We start from the raw sequence: 17109 nt of genomic DNA, 5'->3' as shown, positions 1-17109 counted from the left end.
TGTCACCCAAGTAGCTTCTCTGCTCAGAACTCAGTATCTTTTTCCATTTCTCTCAGAACCAAAGTCCTTTGAAAGCCTGGATGACATACCCACTCTCTGTTGGCTGTCCGGACCTCATCTTCTACACCTATCTCCTTTGTTCACCCAACTACACACAGTAGCCCACTTGTTGTCGCCTAAATATTGTAGGAACGCTCTTTCTTCTTGCCCTTGGCCTTTTCTGGTCCATGTCCAGGAATACTCTCCCACATACTCACCAAGCTCACTGTCTTGCCTTAATTTTTGCTCAAAAGTCGCCTTCTCAGTGGAATCTTTCCTAACCATGTTTTAAGAGCACTAAATGCTCCCCCTCTTCACCACTACCAATTCTCCTTCTTTGTCTCAGTTTTCTTCAAATCACCATCAAGAATCATCAAGGATGGATTTGCAAGCTAACAAATTAGCTTGTCCTGGTTTCATGGATGCCAATAGAAGGACAGCTTATTACTCACAGTAAAAGCTAAAGCTAAAGTAGCAGCGTCTTTTCTAGCTTTGTTGATATATAAGTTGACATATAACATTGTGTAAGCATGAGGCTTATGATATGATGATTTGACATATGTATATATTGCAAAAAAAAGTGTACGACCATAAGGTTTGCTGTGCTAGTTTCCTTGAACCCCCATCTCCATCGGGTGGAATGAAGGGGACCAGGTGAGACCTAAACACACAGTGGGTTGAGCTAGGAGAGAAAAATCTTGAGTCTAGGGAACCCGGATCAGTAGGCAGTAAGCACCCCTGCCTTTTCTCTGGAGGGAGATATTTTCTTTGTATTATGAAGCAGTAAACAGCCTTCCATGTCTCTGGCGGGGGCCACAATCTATATTCCAAGGCTATTTGCTGTATGAACTTCTTGAAAAAACAATAGTGTGGAATGAAGGGTCGCCACTGCCTCTGCTTCTGAGGAGTCCAGAGAGGTGAAAGACTGCAGAATTATCCCCCATTTATCCATTTCTAACAACTAAATATGCGTTATTTCCTTCATGGAATTCTTCTTCTGCTGGACTACAAACTCGAGACATTTCTCATTTTAATTTCATTCTCATCTGTTTTATTTATTGATAAAACAATGTCTGGCACATAAAGGATGTCCATAAAGGTGTGCTGCATGGATAAATGGATGAATGGTAAAATACACAAGAACTAATCACACTGCCAAAATACACGCAGATGATTGAGAAACTAAATAAATCCCTGAGATGCATTGCTTTACCACAAGCCAAATATAACACCAGAACTTTTTAATCTTATTTTAATGACTTGCAAAAGGACTGAGGCTAACCAACAACATTTATACAAGACTGTATGATGAAGATTATTTCAATTTTGTAAACAAACACATACACATATGTATAGGAAAATCAAGAAGGAAAACGCACCAAAAGTTAAGTATTTTTATTTTTTTACGTTTTTTTTTTAAATGAGCTAATTATGGGTTAACTGTGTTCTCTATCCTTTGTCTTTATTTCCCAATGTTTCCGTAATTTTTATGTATTATTTTGATTATCAGGAAAAACCAACATGTTTATTTTGAAGTCTTTATTATTTCTTTCTTTTTTCTTTTTTCTTTTTTTTTTTTTAAGAAAGAAAGGCAAAGCAGCCTGAAACCACAGGTTTCTTTCTTTCTTTCTTTTTTCTTTCTTTCTTTCTTTCTCTTTCTTTCTTTCTTTCTTCCTTCCTTCCTTCCTTCCTTCCTTCCTTCCTTTCTTTCTTTCTTTCTTTCTTTCTTTCTTTCTTTCTTTCTTTCTTTCTTTCTTTCTTTTTTCACAGACTGCTTTTAATCCCCTCCACCACTCACAGAAGTCCTCTCCGAGCCCTGGAAATGAGAAACTCTGGTAGAGCGAATGGTGATAGCTCAGGGTCAGTATTCTCCAGAAAATGGGTAATGAGAATGATCGGCAGCACTACAAGAGAAGGAGGGACATGAGCTTGCCGCTTTTGCCCCCCACTGTCCCAGAAGGTTTCTTTGGGGCTGCTGGCAGGCTTGGCTAACACCTCCAAATCCACAGCCACATCCCCCTGGTTCTGCCCCAGGCACATGAGCACTGAGGCTCCCAAGCCACATGCAAACCCCCACGCACGTGTAACACAAACACCAGAGTGACACAGGGCCTGACCTAGGTGGCAGTTTACAAGAGGGGGTGAGTACTGGGGCGCGAATACTGTAGTCACTTCATCCCCAGGGGGAACCGGCCCGTATATGGTGAGAACAGTCACAGGATTTTGCTGCTTTTTTTTTCGTACATGCATTCAGCAAATATATAAAGAGCTCCCTCAACAACATATGGTCCCTCTATTAAGGAACTGCCAGTCTGTTGAGGAGGTAAGATGCACCCCTAAATAACCATACCTGCAAAAAGTGATCAGACTTCTTAATTTATAATTTAAGAGAATACTTGTTGTTCAGTAATGAGTATTACTGATGATCTTTCTTTGAAAACTAAATTCTTATTCTATAACTAAAATAACTAAAATCTTATTCCCTTTGTCTCTAACCTTGCGAACCCTCCCAATTTGACTAGTCTTCCTTCTCCTGGATCCTGAGACCCTTCTGCAGTAATTGAACAACTGGAATGTGAATAAGTCGTAGTCAAAGGAGGCAGGGGCTCCCCAGGGGACACCTCCTGATGGACAAAGGCCACCCGAGAGTATGTCTTGACTCAGAGACCGGAGAAATCCAAAGGATCTTATCTGTATATGACTGGGGACACATCTGTCACCAACTTGAAGGTCAATTAATTTCATGACCCATTTATAATCAGTTCAGTGGCATTACATAGCTAAGAAAAGGTCAATGAAAAGATGTATTTGAAACAAATGGATCTGAAAGAAATAGGGGAAGGATTACCCACTAAGGAAAAAAACACATTTGCCTTCCTAGGTCATGCTCCTCCATAAAAATATTAACATTACATTTACAATTATATTAGGATAAAAATAAATAGAATCCAGGCTGCACTGATTATTATATAATCATTATTAATGAGATTATTTTTCTCCTGATTTTTATTAAAGATTTTATTTATTTGAGAGAGAGAGAGAGAGAGAGAGAGGGAGAACGTGAGCAGAGAGGAGGGGTAGGAGAGAGAGAAACAGACTCAATGCTGAGCAGAGAGCCCTAAAAGGGACTTGGTCCCATGATCCTAGGATCATGACCTGAGCCAAAGACAGACACTTAACCAACTGAGACAACCAAGCACCCAATTCTTTCTCCTGATTTTAAAAAGAATTAAAGATGAAGCATTTTGATAGGCCCCCCCAAAGTACAGTGCGTTGAGGGCGCTGTGCCTCTGTGTCTAACAGATAAGTCAACCCCGAGTGGAAGTACACCAGGCCCAAGGACTAGGGCATGAAAATAGCGAATTCCCAATGATGCAGGCGTTAGCAGTTCTGTTCTGGGGCCCCACTCACACTGCCATCGGGTCAGAGGCTGAGGTCTGGAGTCAACCTCCAGGTTGAGGTCTACAGGAAGCTCCCATTTTACTGCTGCACAGAAATCAGGCCTTTAGTCCTGATTTAGGGCAGCTGAGTCCCTCTACTGACCTCCACACTACAGAAAACAACTAACAATCCATAAAACACAACGTACAAGTCACTTACAATAATAGTTTGAAATATCGAAAATTTCTGTTGAGGCCTTCAATTGCTTTCATGTCTTCTGGAGTCAATTCAAAGTCAAAAACCTGGAAGGAGGGATAGAACCAGATTGAACTCTCCCCCAATATAGCTGGCTTCTACCTGGGAGCTTGAGTTCTTCCCAGCTGTGTGGGAGTAAGGGACAGGAATGAAGATGGAAGGGGCACATTCTGAAGGGGCCTGAGTTCACCTCCCACACTTCTTCCCCACCCCCTCTCCTCTGATCCACTCCCACAAAAGAAAGGCTTATAACTCACAATCTCAAATCTTTTTAATTGAACTGCTTGTAACAGAAAAGAAAACAATTATTTTTGTCCAACCAAAGGCACAGCTGGACAAAAATATCTGTGGAATCAACCAAAGTGTAATCAGGTTTTTCCTTCCCCTACAATATGATGCAACCTTGAGCTTAATCAAGCATTGGAAGGAAGATCAGCTCCCCTGTGAAGGTCTCTTCAAGAATCTGTTGATGAGAAAAAGGCATCTCCTGATCAACTGTTCAGTCACACCACCTGCTCATCCCAACGCCAAGTACCATTCTCTTCCTAGTCATGTTTACTCTTCCCTATGAAATAAAAATCTTTCTGATTGATCTCTGAGACACTTACATTCAGAGAGTTCTCCCTACAGTCTCTCTTACTTATGTCCAGATTTGTTTTTATTTGAAGATATATAACACCTAATTGAGAGGGCATTCAGAGCGAAGGAGACAGATCTTTGGTAAGAAATATTAAAGCAGAAGTCATTATTTCATCCAGGGGACAATTTTTTGGAAAACTTGGTGCATCTATCTATCTACCTATCTATTATCTGGACATCCATCTATCAATCATCTTACAAATATACTGCAGAAGTGATATGTTGTCATGGGATATATATTAATACATTGAGTTGAACTGAAAAATAAAACAGGATCTTTTCCTGATTTAACAATGAGATTAGATTTGCCTATTGGATATTTCCATAAATTGAATGAACTAAATCTATGGCTTCGAGGTTTTTTTTTTAAGATTTTATTTATTTATTCATTAGAATACACAGAGAGGAGAGAGAGAAAGAGGTAGATACACAGGCAGAGGGAGAAGCAGGCTCCATGCAGGGAGCCTGACGTGGGACTCAACCCCGGGTCTCCAGGATCGCCCTGGGCTGAAGGTGGTGCTAAACCGCTGAGCCACCGGGGCTGCCCGGCTTCAAGGTTTTGAAGCAAATACCTTATAAATAATATGCTCCACAATATCATCTTTTGCAAATATAGAACTCATGACGAAATTTTCCTTGTCATTAGCACAGGCTAGGGATCCCATGGTTTTTCACAATTCTCAGAAATTCACTATAAAGTAAATTAAAGACAACAGGCTGATCAAAAGCATAGGAAGATATATGAGAGAGGGTGTATGGCAACACTACTCATTCACTAGTTAATTTGTTTGGTCCATAAACTTATACCAGGCTTCCTACCTAGAGCCAGGAGCTCTATTGGGGGAAAAAGTGTTACGAGATGACCCAGAGAGCATCACTACACTTAGGGTTCTCACAGTCTGGAGAGCACACTGACATATAAACCATCAATTTGAGTTTAATAAGGAAAACCCCACAAAGCCATGCCAAGTGCTATGGTGGCCAAACTGTGCTGATGGTCATACAGAGCAGTTCCTCCTATTGGGTTTGATATTGAAACACAAATTGGAGTTCATCAGATAGAGAAGGTAACAAAGAGGAACCAGGGTTTTAAAAGTTCTTTACTGCATGGAGGGCCTCCTATAAGGAGAACAGAGATAAAATGTATTCAGGATCACACAACTAGGAAGAGGCAAAGCCAGAGCTAGAAACCATAAAGCCTAGGGCTCTGGGTCATGCTCTCTCTCCTACCTGCCAAGCTGTCCCATCGCACATGGGGAGAGATACCTAGGAATGAATGAACATGGGCACATTCTGAAAAGCAAGAGAGCTAGTCCCCAACACAGCACCCATTCCTTACTTTGGAAAAAATACTGCTGGGCCTATCCTCAAAGTTCTCTTTGATTCTCTTCTCATTGAAGCTCTTGACCAGGACCACCACCTCTTGCTACAGTTGGAAGCACAAGGCCACTTGGCCTGGGTTTCTTTTTTTTTTTTTTTTGGCCTGGGTTTCTATTGTGTTTCTTAGCAATGGCATTCAAAATTGGTTCCTCCAAGAGAGACGGGCTACCCCCTTCCACCCTAAGAATAAAAAACAAAACCCACAGATCTGAAGGGTGTAGAACTGAATATATAGAGTGTTCTGTCACTTTTCCCCAGATTCCCCAGGCAACTGAAAGAAGTAGGTACAATACAATATGATTAAAAGAGAGTTTTGTGTATATTCTTAGTGATTCATTCATCATTACAACAAACTGGAAACAATTAATGTTTCCATCAACGGGTGAATGGAGACACAACTTGTGGTACATGTGTCCATACGATGAACTATTACACAGCAGCAAATAGGAATGAGCTAGACACTTGAAGCAACATGGATACATTTCAACAGATACTATGCTAAGCCAAAAAAGCTGGACCCAAAGAGTATGTAGTCTATGACTTCTTTTATGTCCAAAGGGTATGTACTCTATGACTTCTTTTATTTATGAAGTCCTGAAACATACCAAACTAATCAAAGTTGAAAGGGGGAAATTAGGAAGATGATACAGAAGAAAACAGTATGGAGGTTCCTCAAAAAGTTAAAAATAAAACTAGCTTACAGTCCAGCAGTCACACTTCTGGGTATTTACCCAAAGAATACAAGAACTTATCCAAAAGGGTACATGCACCCCTGTATTTATAACAACATTATCTACAACAGCCAAGATGCAGAAGCAGCCCAAGTGTCCAACAACTGCTGAATGGGTAAAGATGTGGTGTATATACACAGTGGAATATTACTCACCCATCAAAAAGAATGAAATCTTGCCATTTGCAATGACATGAATGGAGCTGGAGGTATTATGCTAAGTGAAATAAACCAGTCAGAGAAAGACAAATACCTTATGATTTTATTCATGTCGAATTTAAGAAACAAAACAAGCAAAGAGAAAAAATAAGAGGGGGAGAGAGAGAGAGTGAGAGAGAAATCAAGAAACAGACTCTTAACTACAGAGAAGATACTGATGGTCACCAGAGAAGAGGAGGGTGGGGGGATGGGGAAAATAGGTGAAGGGGACTAAGGAGTGCACTTGCTGTGATGAGCACGGAGTAATGTATAGAATTGTTGAATCACTGTATTGTACACTCGAAATTAATGTAACACTGTATGTTAAGTAACTGGAATTAAAATAAAAACTTTAAAATAAAAGAAAGATGGTGAGGAAGAATTGATTGGGAAGAAACACAAAAGAACTCTCTTAGGAGACAGCAAGGTTCTGTATCATGGTATGGGTGTGGGTTATACTGTACATCCACACGTCAGAATTATATGGCTAAGAGTGATGCACAACAAGCTGTGCAGATTTTACCATAAAATCACTTAATAAATGATATTCGGAGTGGAGGTGGGAGTAGACGAATGCATGGATGAAACAAGATTGAAAGATTGTGGGTGATTTTTGAAGCTTGGTGATGGTACATGGGAATTCACTACAGGATCGTGTTTACTTTCTTATGTTTGAATCTTTCCACATTAAAATGTTAATGAGGATCCCTGGGTGGCGCAGCGGTTTGGCGCCTGCCTTTGGCCCGGGGTGCGATCCTGGGGACCCGGGATCGAATCCCACGTCGGGCTCTCAGTGCATGGAGCCTGCTTCTCCCTCTGCCTGTGTCTCTGCCTCTCTCTCTCTCTCTCTCTGTATGACTATCATAAATAAATAAATAATTAATTAAAAAAATAAAATAAAATGTTAATGAAAGTGTTTCATCATCATAGAGTTGCTAGCATAAGTTCACTCTGACGTTCTCATTACCAGGTTGGGCCCTTTTGGGATCCAAGGGTGCTGTAGGCAACTAGAACGGTATCCTTGGACTTGCAGAAAACTTCAGGAGCTAGCTCTGGTTGAGGTAAAGGCGACACTCCACATGCAAATTGCCAAGATCAAAATACATATGCCAATAACATGTAAATTTAGAAAGTCCTTTGAAGAGATATCCAATAGTCTATGAACATATAGTCTGTGTTTTCAGATTAGTAATATTTTTCCTGTCCTTCTGAAATACCTTCAGATGCTATCAATTTTCAGAAAGGATAAAACAATCTTCTTCTTCTTCTTCTTCTTCTTCTTCTTCTTCTTCTTCTTCTTCTTCTTCTTCTTCTTCCTCTTCCTCTTCCTCTCCTTCTCCTTCTCCTTCCTCTTCTCCTTCTCCTTCTTCCTTTTCTTCTTCCTCTTAGTAGGGTCCACACCCAGCACAGAGCCCAATGCAGGGCTTGAACTCATGAGATCATGAGCCTGAGATCGAGGCTGAGCTGAGATCAAGAGTGGGATGCTTAGGTGACTGAGCCACCCAGGCACCTCTCTTCTTATTTTTTTATTAGTGTTTAAAATGATTAGAGGCTGTTATGCTCAAGTTGGGGCCTCTAAATGCCATTTCCTACTAAAAGAAACCAAGAATCCTTAGAAAGCTGGCTGACTCTAGGTCTGAACAAAAAAGCTACAGATTGATCCTAGAACATCTTACAGTCCTGAGAGTAAAGACACTGGGGAAGACAAAGAGGCAGGCCAAAGGAACAGGGGCTCCCATGAGTAGGCTCCTGCTGATCAAAATGGTGACGATTTGACCATGGATAAGAATAGCAACTGCACCGGGTGGGAAAGCATCCTATTCTATCTGTTCACACTCATGAATTCACAATGACCTGTATATGTGATCACATCTCTTTAGATATAACCTCCAGTTTATTTTTTTAAGATTTTATTTATTTATTCATTCATAAGAGACACAGAGAGGCAGAGACACAGAAGGATAAGCAGGCTCCCTTGGGGAGTCCGGTGCAGAACTTGATCCCAGGACCCCAGGATCACACCCTGAGCCAAAGGTAGACGCTTAACCCCTGAGCCACCCCGGCATCCCTAACCTCCAGTTTAGAGGAAGCACAAAGCCACCCCGGCATCCCTAACCTCCAGTTTAGAGGAAGCACAAAGACCAAATAACACATCAAACTGTATCACATCAGTCAGTAAAACCAACTGTGCAGAAAAATTTAAAGAAAAAAAAGGGCTTAGTTTCTTTCACAAATAGAAGGAGAAAAGGAGGAAGACAAAGGGAAGGAAGGAAGGACAGAGGGACATATTTTAACACATTTTAAATTATTTTCTGCAAATAGATTCCCAGAAGTAAAATAGCTAAGATGAAAAGTATAATATTTGAATGGTTTCTTGCTTCATTTTCAAGCTCTTTTACAAAAGGGCAATCCAACTTCACAATGTCATAATGTTTGAAAGTTTGTACCATATGATGCTATTTTTAAAAATTATTTAATGATGACTTATTCCTTTCCTCACTCTCCACCCCACTCATCCTCCCAGGCGTCTCCCTCACCACTGCTCCTGTGGGCTTTCCCATGCAGCCTGTATCATGAAGTCCAATGGCTTTTTCCACCTCTATTTGGACTGGCTGCTCCTCGCCAAGACACACACACACACACACACACACACACACACACCCATGTCCCACTCAAACTTTTTCAACCCTCTTCTTTGGCTTCTACCATGTTCCCTGTCCCTATTTTGCAGCTCATATTCAATCTCCTAACCAGTGTTTCTTTGCCTGATCCTTAATTGTTTGTTGACTTTCTTGCCCTCTTCCTGTTTGTCCTATTCCAGAATAAACTGGATATTTACCTCAGGAATGCTAACTCATTTCTGTGAGTTTAATTACCACCCATAAAGCAATGACTCCAAAATCTGCACCTCCAGCCCTGACGGGCTTCCCGAGCTCCAGACCAGCACTGCTGTCTTCCAACATCAGCTTCCACTTAACATCTTTGAGAAGGGACATCAGGCATCTGAGAAGTGGAAATAATACCCTTCCTACTCCCCTCAACTTGTTCCTCATTTGGCCTTTTCCTCTTTTCATAAAAGGAACAATCTCCTATGCAGTAGCCTTGAGCCAGTAACTTGGGTCCTGCACATTTAGGAAGAAGGTGTGAAGGGCAGGAAGCAAGGTGGTCTCTGGTGGGCTGTGGGCTCACCTGGTTGCAGACAGGCTTGGACTTGAGCCCTGGCTTCTTCATGATCATTTCCAGCTGCTTGTGGTTGAAATTGGATACCCCAATGGACCTGGTTAAACCTGCATCTTTACACTTCTCCAGGGCTTGAGGGGGAGGGAAACATGTGGCAAACTTTTAGTGTACTTGGGCCCTTGCATTTGACACTGAACTTAAAAAATCAGGAAATCTCTTCTAATATATATAATGATTTGACTGAACTAGTTTTATCACTTACATATGCTATGTCCTAAGATATGTTATTGCTCTGCACATGTTTTATTTCGTTGAGCCCATTACATGCACAAATGGGACAACAAACAGATGTTAAAAAGCTTTTAAGTTTCCCCTCATCACCCCACTCTCTTTCATGGCACTGTTTTTGCTATTAGGCCTGTAATTGTTCTTTAACAAATGGTGTCAGAGTCAAAGGTAAAGAGAAACTCAGGTTTTCCTCCAAGGAAAGGTCTTTCTGCTTCCTCTTTCCTTCAGTGTTGAAAAAAGCATATGGAATGGGATACACATTGCAGGCTTGGCTCCTACAGCGCCCCCCCTTCTGCTAAGTCAGACAGCTGCCCATCCCTCCCTCTGTGGGGATACAGCTCTACCCCCTTTTGAACTTACTGCTGACAATCCCCCTTATGAGGTTCGCAGGCCTAACCTGACCCATGGAGCAAAGAAACCCCCACTTAGAACCACGGAAGTTAGGTTAAAAATAGACCTTGAGTCCATCCTGCTCAACTCCCTTGCTTTACAACTGAGAACAGTGAGGTATATCAAGGTTTAACGACTTGAGGGCAGACAACTAGAGGATTCGAACCCGTGTCTCTTGACTCCCTACCCAGTGGCTTCTACCTCCCCGCACCCCTCTTGGGTCCAGTAGCCGTACTTCCTGCCCAGGTGTCATGCAGATCTACTGTCTCTAAAATAACCTCCCCGTTGGCACTGTTGGGCATAATCTCCTCTTCAGGCTGGAATACAGAGGGAAAACAGGAGGAAAAAGAAGTTGTTTGTTTCTTCGTTTTTAAGAATGACCTTTCTGAAAAAAAAAAAAAAAAAAAAAAAAGAATGACCTTTCTGGTGCCTAAGGAGCTTGGTCACATGACCTTTAAGCGGCTGTGATTACTAATCAGAGTGTGTGTGTGAATGTGTGTACGCAAGTGTGTGTGTATGCTGTGGAGAAGAAATGTAGGAAAAGGAGAACAACAGTCATCTGAGAGACTGTAGCAAAGAATCTCTCCGCCTTTCTATCCACACACATCCCTGAACTCTCTTAAGAATCCACTTTCCTACTGTTAGAATTGATTTCACAGAGTTTGGATGATAGGAACCCCTTACACTATTAGGCAATGTGTTTCAGCTCCAGTTTACAATAACCCAAGTCAGAGATGGTGAGGTTACCAGACATGGTCAGTAACTGCCCACTCTGATGAGAGGTTGGATCAGTGAAGCCCAAAGAAGCCCAGTGGTGCAGTATGGACCATCCCAAGGTACCTCATCATGATTGGGCTGAGAGGTGCAAATGGGAGAGACTTTCCCCCTAAAGATGGGGGTTTCCCACCACCTCTCTGCAGTCAGTTATAACTTAACATTCTAGATAGTCCAAGACGGTAGAGGAGTAGGAGACCTTAGTTTCGTCTGGTCCCAGGAATTCAGCTATATAGCCATCAAATCATTCTGAACACCTGTGAACTCAACTGGACATCTAAGAAAAGAAAGACTGTGAATCTACAAATAGAAAAGCAACCACTTTCTGCAAGAATGACAAGATGGAAAAACGTATCTCAAAAAAGAGAACAAGAGGCAGTACTGATTGCCAGGGACCTAATTGGTATGGATATAAGTAAGATGTCAGAACTAGAGTTCAGAATAACAATTATAAAGATACTATCTGGGGAGCACCTGGGTGGCTCAGTTGGTTAAGCATCTGCCTTCAGTTCAGGTCATGACCCCAGGGTCATGGGATCAAGCCCCACATCCAGCTCTCTGCTCAGTGGGGACCCTGCTTCTCCTTCTCTCTCTGCCTAACACTCACCCTGCTGTGCTCTCACTCTCTCTTTCAATCTTTCAAGTAAATAAATAAAATCTTTTTTAAAAAAGATACCAGCAGGACTTGAAAAAAGCATAGAAGACCCTAGAGAATCCCTTTCTGGAGAAACAAAAGACTAAAATCTAATCAAGTCAAAATCCAAAAGGCTATTTCTCAGATGCAACAAAAAAATTGAGCCTCTAACTATTAGGATAAATGAGGCAGAAGAGAGAATTAGTGATATAGAAGACAAAATGGTGGAAAACCAAGAGACTGAGAAAAAGAGAGATAAACAACTACTGGATCATGAGGGAAGAATCTGAGAGATAAATGATACTATAAAGTGAATCAATATTAGAATAATTGGGATCTCAGAAGAAGAGGAAAGAGACAGAGGGACAGAAGGTATATTGGAGCAAATTCTAGTAGAGAACATCCCTAATCTGAGGAAAGAAGCAGTCATTCAAGTCCAGGAGGCACAGGGAACCTCCACCCTCCCAAATCAATAAAAATAGGTCAACATCTTGACATATAATACTGAAACTTGTAACTTTTTTCACAGAACTGGAATAAATAATCCTAAAATTCAAAAAGTTGAAAACAGAGCTACTCTATGACCCAGCAATTGCACTACTAAGGATTTACCCCAAAGATACAAATGTAGTTGTCCAGAGGGACAACTGCACCCTAATGTTTATAGAGGAAATGTCCACAATAGCCAAACTATGGAAAGAGCCCTGATGTATATCTATTGACAGATGAATGGATAAAGAAAATGTGGTTTATGTATATACATATAATGGAATACTACTCAGCCATCAAAAAGAATGAAATCTTGCCATTTGCAACAATGTGGATGGAACTAGAAAGTATTATACAAAGCAAAATAACTCAATCAGAGAAAGACAAATGCTATATGATTTCAGTCATATGTGGACTTTAAAAAAGAAAACAAGATCATAGGGGAAGAAAGGAAAATATAAAACAAGACAAAATCAGAGAGGGAGGCAAAGCATAAGAGACCCTTAATCATAGGAAACAAACTGAGGGTTGTTGGAGGGGAGGCAGATGGAGGGAATGGGGTAACTGGGTGATGGACATTAAGGAGGGCAATGATGTAATGCACACTGGGTGTTATATAAGACTGGTGAGTCACTGACCTCTACCTCTGAAACTAATAATAAATTATATGTTAATTAATTGAATTTAAATAAAGATCTTTATAACTATTAAAAAATTATTCAACATTCTTGAGGATACTGATCGCTAAGGGACCACAGACAGGAACACATCATTTAGACATATAGGGCACTATCCTCAACTCTTTGAGGTGGAGGAAAAAAGATCATTGAATTTCAGTCATTACACAGGCTACGAGATGAGGATAAAAAAAAAAAATCTCAGTGGTGAAAGGACAGAAGTGTCAAGGTGAATCATAAGTCATGGAGCCAAACCCAAGCCTGCCTCTCAGTCAGAACCCAGAAAATGGGAAGGAGGTAACATGATGCAGCAGCAGTGATGACCATAACAAGGCATAACAAGAAAAGCAGAAGCTGACCTTCATAGCTATCGGCAAATGGATAATGAAGAGATCCACATAGTTCATCTGAAGTGCTTTCAGTGATCTTTCCAGGGCTGGTCGAACCAATTCAGGTCAAAGGAAAGTAGCCCAAAGCTGCAGTGACCAAAAGAAGTGATTTCACACATTTGGGGACCAAAATTAAGCACCTTTTTTACAAGATTGAGAAGTGAGTAACAAGCCACTGGGGTTATCTAAAAATAAGGGACACTGGGGCTAAATGTATCACTTGATGTGATCAGGGTCCTTCACGGGTACTGAGTTATATTTGAGTGATGGTAGGAAAACTGAATGGACATCAGTGGACCAAGGAGAGCAGCCCCAGCATCTCAGGGATCAGAAAAGTCATCTCTCAAAGGAGAGTCAGGAAGTGTCAGGCGAGGAGAATGGAATCTGCCATCCTGCCTGGAAACAGTTCTTCCTCTTTCTAGATATAGGATGTCCCTGATGGAGACACTCATAGGGTCATTCTGTAGAGACCCTCACTCTCTGGACATTGGAAGCACCATTTTCCACCTGAGAACATTTTACAAATTTTGGTAAGTTCAATGCTGACTTGAAGAATGTGTTTCTGAGTCAAGCTTCCTTTGCGGAGTACTAGGTCGACCACACTTGGATATGTCCTGTGACAACCTGCTGAAGAGCAAAAGGAGTGGAATCCAGTCTAGTGACTCAGCTGATCCGTACAACAGATAAAAAATATGCTTATCACTAGTAATGTTTCATGTGTGAATGGGGTTGCCCTCCTACCTCTCTCACAGGCTTCGATCAAAAGCAAGCCTTTTCTGTTCTTTACTTTTCTATCATGGGCCCCTACAATGTGAGAAGGAACAGAAGTTACTCAAACCAAGACCAAAGGTCATTCTTTTTTATTTTTTGCAAAATAACGTGTCTAGCAGTGACTTCTCATGACTCACCCACAGCACCTTGATGGTATAGAATATGTCCTCTCTCGTCACGGTCCCATCAGCAATCTTCTCTGATGGCCTTACCAACTTCCTCCTCATTTTGATAGACATATGCGGCATCAAACAGAAGGAAACCTACATCAATAGCCACTTTGGTGGCCTCACCAGCCTTGTTCTTAGGAACCTACAAAATATGAATTAGAAGTGCTGGTAATCCACCTGACTCAGAGAGAAGAAATGCACTTCCTTCATGTCATGTTGGCCAGCTGTTTCTACACATATCCTGCTACCTCGTGGGTGATGCAAGCCTCGGTAACAAGCCTGTACTCTGGAGGCACAGACAGGACCTCCAATCTCAGAAGAGTTAGTGAAACAGGCTTCACCATGGAACATGGAAAATCAAGTCTCATTCAATAAGGAATTAATCATATGGAAGTAACCAAAAGGAAGGCTTCTGACACTAGAAAAAACTTCTAAGGAACTAGATGTATGTAGATATAGTTACAGTTATAGAAGACAGAGACAGGATAAGGGGGTGACATGTATTTTGGGCTCAGAATTGAAAATGAGGCCATTGTAGCCATTCTCCATGTGAGAATGGAGATATATATGTTTTTATTTATTTATTTATTTATTTATTTATTTATTTATTTATTTATATTTGTATCTCACATTTTCTTTATATATATATATATTTCTCTTTTATAAGATTTGTTTATTTGAGAGAGAAGTAAGAGACAGAAAGAGAGAGGGAGAGGAAGTGGGAGGGGCGGAGGGAGAGGAACAGAGAATCTCAAGCAGACTTCCCACTGAGTGTGGAACCCAACATGGGGCTCGATCTCAGGACCTGGAGATCATGACCTGAGCAGAAATCAAGAGCTGGCTGCTTACCTGACTGGGCTACCCAGGTGCCCCTATATATTTCTTTACACTCACACACACTCACACACATACACACAATGGAATATTATTCAGTTTTGAAGAAAGAAATCCTATCACTTGCAACAACATGGGTGAGACTGGAGGGCATTTATGCTCAGTGAGATAAGTCAGACAGAGAAAGACAAATACTGCATGATGTCACTTATATGTGGGATCTGAAAAAAAAAATTTCCTAGAAACAGAAAGTAGAAAAGTGATTGCCACGGGCTAGGAGCTGGGGAAATGGGGAGATGTTAGTACCAAGTTTCCACTATAAGACAAAGTCTGGGGAACTCATGTATAACATGGTAACTGTCCCTGATAACACTACTGTATAATTGAAATTTGTTAAGAGGATAGAAGATAAATGTAGAAAAGAAAGGGAGGGCATAAATATTTGACGTGAATATTCTCATAATGTAAACATATACCAAATAATCGTGTCATGCAGTTTAAATATCTTACAACTTTGTGAATTTTATCTCAATAAAGCTGATTTAAAAAAAGCCGATCAAGTGTACCAATTGGATTTAAAGGAAAAATAATGGCTCATTTTCAGGGAGATTGAGAGGGAAATAAAGGAGAAATATACTACAGGATGTCCATTATTGTGACACAATTGTCACTCTATCTGCTTGGCACTCAACATATCCATGTACACTCACCCAAAGACGTCTAGCCAGAAGCACCTATAACTCTGCCTGGGGATTTCTATGGCCACCAGTGTCTTTGGGAGAAGCTCTTAGTAATTAGGTAGAGAAGATGTGTTGACCACTGGGTGCAATTTAGCCTCTCTACCTGGCTCTATAGTCCTCATCCTATGGGCCCATGAATGGAACAGCCCTGCTGGGAGGGACTAAGACTACATGTGGGCTAACTGCATGGGCTACTTCTCACTAGAGCTCTTTACAATCATGCTGTTCATAAATGTGTGACCTGTCAGCAGCCTCAAAGACTGACAGCCAGTGTTCATAGGGTACCATTCCTCAAGGAGACAAGCCAGCCCTGGGATTGTATTAAACACCCCATCACAGTGAGGAGGGAAGCAAGCAATGCATCTTTACTGGACTACAACATTCTATGGATGAGTTTCTATGGATGTCCCTTTGCACAGTCCCTTGGCCAGCATTACTATACAGGGGCTCTCAGAGAGTTTGGTTTGTCCATACAGCATCCCGTGTACTGCTGCCTTGACCAAGGGACCCACTTTATAGTGAAGGATATGCTACAATCAGCACCTGACCACGGAGTCCATTGGTTTTCCAAAGATATTGCATCTTCCAGAAGCAACTGGCAGTACGTTGGACGGCTTCTTGATGGTACAACTACAAGTGCCAGGTTGGGAGGAATGACACTGTCGGTTAAGGACACTGCCATTTAAGAAGCGATATGGTATTTTGAACTAGTAACAATTATGTGATACCATAATCCTAACACCCGATTCAGTAACCAAGGGCTGGAAATACAAGTGTCCCCCTGAATCAGTGTGAGTTCCTCCAAATGGGGAAACTGAGGCAAGGATCCCAAACCAAGTAACTTACTGGAGAGGCAAAGGGTGTGCTGGGAGCAGTGTGAGCAAGTGGGAGAAGAAAGAGAGCCAGTAGATGCTGCTCCATCACAGTTTCCACTATGAACCCCAGGTTCACGTAAAATCTATGGCTCCCAAGAAGAGACAGACTGAGGATATTCATAGATAATTCCAGCCAGTGAATTGTTGTGGGCTGCTTCTGGACACTTTGCATAAGTCTCCGGCTGTCAGGTGAGGGGATGCAGATGTTGGCAGCTGGGAGCTAGGCTAAGTGCCAGGTGTTCAGAGGGAACGTATGAGTGGGACACCAACTGCACC

General features: G+C 41.5%; 1 long non-coding RNA gene and 1 pseudogene across 1 annotated transcript in view; one reads left to right on the top strand and one right to left on the bottom strand.

Annotated features, from left to right (window-relative positions):
• LOC125753641 (uncharacterized) overlaps positions 1 to 17109 on the top strand; it is a 30347-nt gene that overhangs the window by 7591 nt on the left and 5647 nt on the right. Inside the window, exon 3 of the long non-coding RNA XR_007405937.1 lies at positions 7593 to 7683. This is a non-coding gene — a long non-coding RNA (uncharacterized LOC125753641). The remainder of the gene's footprint in view (positions 1 to 7592; positions 7684 to 17109) is intronic.
• Positions 1785 to 17109, bottom strand: part of LOC118354055 (aldo-keto reductase family 1 member C15-like) — a 74256-nt pseudogene continuing 58931 nt past the window's right edge.

Source organism: Canis lupus, chromosome 2 (genome assembly GCF_003254725.2).
Source record: "Canis lupus dingo isolate Sandy chromosome 2, ASM325472v2, whole genome shotgun sequence".
NCBI classification, from domain to species: Eukaryota; Metazoa; Chordata; class Mammalia; order Carnivora; family Canidae; genus Canis; species Canis lupus.
The sequence above is the reverse complement of the archived record's forward strand: the minus strand, read 5'-3'. Positions and strand labels throughout refer to the sequence as shown.